Raw genomic sequence first — 6,521 nt, 5'->3', positions numbered from 1 at the left:
TGAGTCCAAAGGCACAGATGTTCTGCATACTATCTACATTTTAAAGGATTTTTTAAAACTTTTTATTTTGAAATAATTTCAAATTTACCGAAAAATTGCATGAAATGTACAAAGAACTCTTGCATGCCTTTCATCGAGTTCCTCATTGTGTTATGTTTCAAATTTTACCACACTCGCCTCATTGTCTGTGTCCTTCCCTCCTTCCCCGCTCATATATACACACAACGTCACGTCTGATCCATTTAGGAGCGATGTCTCTTTCGCTCTTAACACGTCAGTATATATTTCCTAAAACCAAGGATGTTCTCCCACGTAACCACAGTACCTCACAATCAGGAAACCAACACTGATACAAAACCACCATCTAATCCAGAAACCTCACTCAAATTTTTCTGATTGTCCTAATGTCATTATGTTTAGGCCCAGGATCCAATCCAGGATCATAGGTTGCATTTAGTTGTCTTGTATTTCCAGTCTCCTTCGGTCTGGAACTGTTCCTCAGTCTTTGTCTTTCGTGATCTTGATATTTTTGAGGAATACCGTACAGTTACTTCGTAGAATGTCCCTCAGCTTGGGTTTGGCCGATGTTTCCATGTGAGTAGACCGAAGGTCTGCGTTTTGTCGGGAACGTGACGGAAGTGATGCCACATTCTCAGCTCCTCTTCGCAAGGAGCACACACCCAATGACGATCTGTCCTGTTTCAGGAAAGTTAACTTTTATCACTTGGTTAAGATGACGTCAACCAAGTTTCTCCACTGCAAAGTCAATTAATGAGTATCCTGTACTCAATTAGTAAGTATTTGTGTGGAGACACTTTGAAATTGTATAAATATTGTGTTCCTCATCAAACTTTCACCCACAGGTTTTAGCACTTATCAATGATTCTTGCCTAAATCACTTATTACTATGATGGTTGTCAAATGATAATTTTCTAATTTCATCTTTTTTTCTGTATTTATCAGTTGGCATTCTAACGTAAGCCAGTGCCTTCCCATTTTCCCTTTTATCTATTTATAGCTGTATTAACTCATTTGTTCCTATTTTATTTAATGGTGTACAATACCAAATACTAATACTAAAATTATTTATTTTGATGCCTAAATTGTCCCAGACTTGGCCTGTGGGGGTCCCTTCAAGCAGGATTATGGATCCTTTTGACATGTTCTCATTATTCTCTGAGCAATTCCTTACTTTCTAGCATAAGATGCTCTAGGCTCATCTAGCACTTTCAAGGCTGATCAGTCTTGATTCTTTTTAGTGAAACATGGTATTAGGATTCAAGATCTGGGCGATCGGTGTGCTCGTTTCTATTGGGGTATCATTGCTTCTAGGACCTCTCAGCAGACCGAGCTAGAAATATATATGGACACACACCCACACACACCTACATCTATTTATGTTAATTACCCCAATTTTGATATAATACCACAGAGTTTATTCCCTTTCCACAAATGTAACTCTTTTCACTAACCATGAGAAATATGGCTCTCCTTATCCTCAATATATTTGGTTTTCTCAATTCCTCTACTTGCAATCAATTTCCTAACCACACAGACCATCTTCTGTGCCCCAGACTCACCAAACATGCTGGGTAGACTGGCCCAATTTTAGCCCCAGCCCTGCTGACCACACCGGCCATTCTAGCTGAATCCTCCATCCAGGTCAAAGGGAAAGGGAGAAAGAAGGGCACATTCTAAAAACTTTTAAAAGGATTGGATTTGTTAAAAAGTTTGTCTTTATCACATATTGAAATCACAATCATTCAGACACTTGTTATATAACCCAATGATATGTCCCAATAAGAGCATTTTTAATTAATGTTTCCAATAGAGTAACAGAGCCAGTGTTTTTGAAGTTATTTCTAGATTAATCTGAAAAGCAGATTATGTGTGTATTCTTCATTCTACATTTTTTAAGCTCTTTCGTAATCCGTTTTCTCATTTATTTATTTATTTGTTTGTTTGTTTATTTATTTATTTATTTATTTATTTATAACACCTACAGCACCTGGTCTTCCTAGGTGGTCTTCCTTCCAAGTACTAACAAGGCCCGACCCTGCTTAGCTTCCAAGATCAGACGAGATTGGGCACGTTCAGGGTGGCGTGGCTGTAGATTCCATTTTCTCATTTTCTTTGCATGCTAATTCTGTGAAGATGACAAAGCAGAGGCCCTTTGCCCTACTGATAATTCTAGAAACAAAATTTCGAAGAAGGTATGTCAGAGACTGATTGGTTGCTAACCAAACCATTTCCCTTTACCTCGTGGGCGCATAACTTGACTACACAGCCTCCCCTATAGTCAGGTGTGGTCATACGGCTGAGTTCTGGCCAGTGGAATCTGGGCACAAGTAATGAATGCCACTTCCAGACCTAGCCCATACACCTTCCGCACAGTTCTGCATGCTCCCTCCTTCTCCATAGAAGATTCCGAAGCCTGTAGCCGTTAGCGGAGCCACAAAATGGACAGTATTGGGTCCCTGAACCACCCTGCAGAGGACCACCAACTGAATACCTGCATTAACCTGCCATGCAAGTGAGATGTCAGCTTCTATTGTGATAAGCCATTGAGACTTGGGGGTTATTAGTCACGTCACTTAGCTCACCCTAACTAATACAAAAGTAAATGAACTGCCCAACTTTACCCTTTAGAAGTGATAAAGCATAATGTTGCATGTGACCTTCTGACCTCTACACGAGGGCTCCTCCCATCAGATCAGCCCAGGTCACATGCACTTGGTACCTGCGGAGTCTGTAACCCTATCTTTCAGAATCTTCCACTACCCTAAAAGTGACATTTTCTTCCTTAGCCCAAGTATGACTCTAGCCCCACCTTTTCTCTCTTCCTTTTTCCGAGGAGACTGTGGCCCAGGTTTGCTCTTTTATGAGTCTGTCTTCATCTGATGAAAACCTCTAGTTTGTCTCTCATCTGACCTCTGCCCCAAGGAGACTGACGCCCTGCAGAGGTGAATCTCTCCAGCGAAAGGAGACAGCCCTTCAGTTTCCCACCACTGGATTCTATGATCCTGTGGAGACGGCGCCAAGGCCTCTAGTCTGGGGTCGGGCCAAATGCCTGGGAGGGAGGTTGATTCCTTCCTCTGGACACAGTGGCCAGCACAGCAGCACTTACTAGTCACCGCCACATCCTCGCTTTCGAAGGCTGATACCACTGGTTTGTTAAGCCAGCACAGCCCTACTGATAAATTCAGAAACAAAATTTCAAAGAAGGTTGCTAGAAACTTAAATCTTTATGAAGAAGATGTTCCTTCCCTTCTTCCTTCAGGCAAGACAAGTTTTCAAGACTGAGAGAGCTACAGAAGTCAGGTAAAGCGGGAGAGGAGGGTGGAAAAGGTGGGGAAGCAATTACACGGGGGCGGGCTCGGCCTGGGGGTGTGGCCCCTAGAGGCATGCGGAGCTTTCCTAATATCACAGTCCCAATTTCAGAGTCACAGTCACAAAGTCATATTTCTAGAGTGAGGCAAAGCCCAAGGTTTGCCTAGACTTCATTTCGGAGAGAAATGCCTAATGCTCCTTCCACAGAGAGGGAATTGGCGACCAGGGTGATTTAAGGAGCGTGTCCAAGGTAGTCAGGTAGGACTAGAACCCAGACCTCCCAGGTCCCGGACCCGTGTTCTCGGCGCTCTTCTCCTCTGCCTGCAGGTCTGAGGGGAACCACTCAGTTCAAGCGGTAGGAGTAGCAGATGTAATTAGGATACTAAGTGCTTGGAGAGTGTGGTCTCTAAGGACCCATCTCTCCACGACCTTGGCCAAATCCCAAACCTCCCTGAAAGCCTTTCCCTGCTTCTACCAGAAGCCAGCTCACATCACTAAGGTCTGACACAAACAGGCTGTTGGGGGTGAGTCTCTCAGTTCCACGGTGGAGCAGGAGCGGGAACACCTCCACTTAGAACTCTGTGGCATTTGAGAAGAGAACGTGTCTCCAGGCTGGAAAAGCATGGAAATTTCCCTGAACCCAGAAGCATGCTTGGAATAGTATCAACTACGGCATCACCCGGCCTTGTTAGTGAGGCAAGCCGCAATCAGGAGGTAATTAGCTTGCTGTTATTTATTCCCTGCACTAATCAGCAGCCCACGGTGGAGAGGGCTCCCACCCCCAGAGCCATGGGGGTTCTTGGGGACCTTTAGTTACCAGCCAGGAAATAAATAGCAGAAGACAAAGGGCTGGGAGAGGAAAGGAGGGAGGAGACCCGATCCCAGGACCCCGGCATTGCAGGCTTCGGCACTGTGCGCAGATCCCCGGGGACAGGCGGCGGGATCACCAGGTGCCCCAGGCAGCGCTCTGCTCCTCCGCGTTCTGTCTTGGGGTTGGGCTCTGGTCGATAAAGGGCAGCTGGCGTTCAGCTCGCTGTTCTGCCTCACTGCAGTCAAATTGCCTTTTTCCAAGGCGACTTTCACAAAAAGATGACATTTATCAAAGGCTCCTGAGTGGTGACCTTGGTGGGAGGGAGGGCGGGCGGGTAATACTGTCTGTGGAAGCAGGCAAAGAAAATGAGGAGAACCTGGAGGGCAGGAAATGCTTTCATGCCTCAAAGTTGTCGGAACAATCATGGAGAGGTGGCTCTAGGTTTGAGGACGAGCTCAACCGCACTCCCTCCTGCCCGCTTCCGCGGCTTCACCAGCGCATTCTCCCTGCCAGTCCCAGCCTCTCCAGCCTCGAGAGTGGACCGAAGACGCTCCACTCAAACAGCAATCTCTGGGCAGGGCTCAGACCTATGATTTGATAACTTTGCAAAATACAGAACCTTAGGATCAGTAGCAGTTCCAGAATTTCTACAAGGAACAAACTAAGATACTGCCATTTGGCTGGAAGGCAGGGAGTGAGGGGAGTGGGAAAACTTGTCCTGAAGCTGTGTTTGCAAAGCAAGTACATTGGGTTTTTTGTTGTTTTTTTAACGCTTTTGGAGTGAATATGCTTTGGATAACGCCCTCCCAAGCCCCTTCTCGGCTCCAGCACTGTACAGGACGCCAGGGTTGGAAGAGGACTTAGGGATCCTCTGGTCGACTTCTGACCCTACGTAGGACTCGCCCACAAGTCTGCTCCCTTCTGTTCTCTGGCTTCCTAAGCTCTTTACTCACGGGCTCTTACGTCACTTGCCGCCAGGCATTGTGACCATCTGTGTCTCACTTTCCTTCACCAAACTATGGCACAGAGAACAGAGACGGTGCCTTGTATTTCACTTTTCTACTCCTAAACACTCACAGACGTTCTTGTTATATGCGAGTGGGGGTGTGTGTGATAGAATGAATGAACAACAAATGAAAGGACATCTGTGCAAAGCAGTCATCCAGGCCCTGCCTGAATGCTCCCTGTGACGATAAACTCATTACATCAAAACAGGAAAGATCCATTATTGGACAGTCGAAATGTCGGAAGATGCTTCTGTACATGGAATGGAAATCTGCTTCTCAGACATGCCTATCCAGTAGGGCCCTTCTTCTCTTTAGAGACCCAGAAGAACAGAGGTCCTCAATATAGGATTCCATGGAGAGGCCTTATGAGACCCTTACCCCTAAGAAATGTAAACAAAATGATGCGTGTCTACCCAGGTGCTTAGGGGGAGGGAATCCATTAGTTTTCACAAAGGAGTCTGTATCACCAACTTAGAGCCACGCTTCATTTTTTACTCCTTCATCCTCACAAAAATGTATACCAGATGAACCAAGAGGCCTCAAACTGCTTACTCTTTTAGATTTTCCCTCCTTACTTTCCCAAAGAAAGCAGATCTCAAGTCGTTACCTATCTTCAGCAAAACTAACTCTGCTTCTCTAAGTGCAGACGATTGGATGGGGGTTAATTCGCAGATCGAGTTAACCGTGTGTGGGTCGGGGCATAGAGAAGGCAAAAGGAAAGGGCCTCATAGGAATTTTGCTCAAAAGGGTGCTCCATATTGGATGGTAGCAATTTGACCCATTCAAAGCCTCTTTTTGGGGAAGTAAACATCCTAGTGGTGCCCACAGGAGGCAGGTAACTTTGGGATTGCAAGCCTCTTTTTGCCATTTCAAACCACTATTTCAATTGTCCAAGTCTTGGAAGCACTGGGCCCACAGTGACTACAGCTAATGTGGCAACTTCTTAGCTACAATAAACCTCTGTGGGGTCCTGCAATAAGCCTCTCTTCCTGAAACCTATTAGGTATAACTCTTCTTTGCTGCTCCAAAGATTCTAATACACAACCCTTCAACTTTCAGAAGTGGTTACTATGACTTCCTCCCAAAGAAAAACATTCTCATTGCTAAGAAAACCCTCCTATATGAGCTACCAAAGTGTACATCCTCATAATCCTCAGAAAAACCCTATAATAGTGATTCTCAAATTTGGGGGTACAAAAATCACCTGGCTTTACCTAAGTACAGATTCCCAAGCCCCCATCTCCAGAAGTTCTGAGCAAGTCTGGGGTGAGCCTTGAAATCCTCTTTTTAAACAAGTTCCTTAGAGATTCTGAGGTGGACTGCTGGAGGTCCACACGAGAACACTGTCCTGATGGTCAAAATGCTTCCTGGGC

At 45.4% G+C, this 6,521-nt stretch overlaps 1 pseudogene; it reads right to left on the bottom strand.

Annotated features, from left to right (window-relative positions):
- Positions 1–1,996: 1,996 nt before the first annotated feature.
- LOC112469207 lies at positions 1,997–2,115 on the bottom strand (annotated as a pseudogene).
- Between the last annotated feature and the right edge of the window lie 4,406 nt (positions 2,116–6,521).

The sequence above is a fragment of the Pteropus alecto genome, unplaced genomic scaffold, assembly GCF_000325575.1.
Source record: "Pteropus alecto unplaced genomic scaffold, ASM32557v1 scaffold106, whole genome shotgun sequence".
NCBI classification, from domain to species: Eukaryota; Metazoa; Chordata; class Mammalia; order Chiroptera; family Pteropodidae; genus Pteropus; species Pteropus alecto.
Note: the sequence above shows the minus strand (reverse complement) of the source record. Positions and strands in the feature narration are given on the sequence as shown.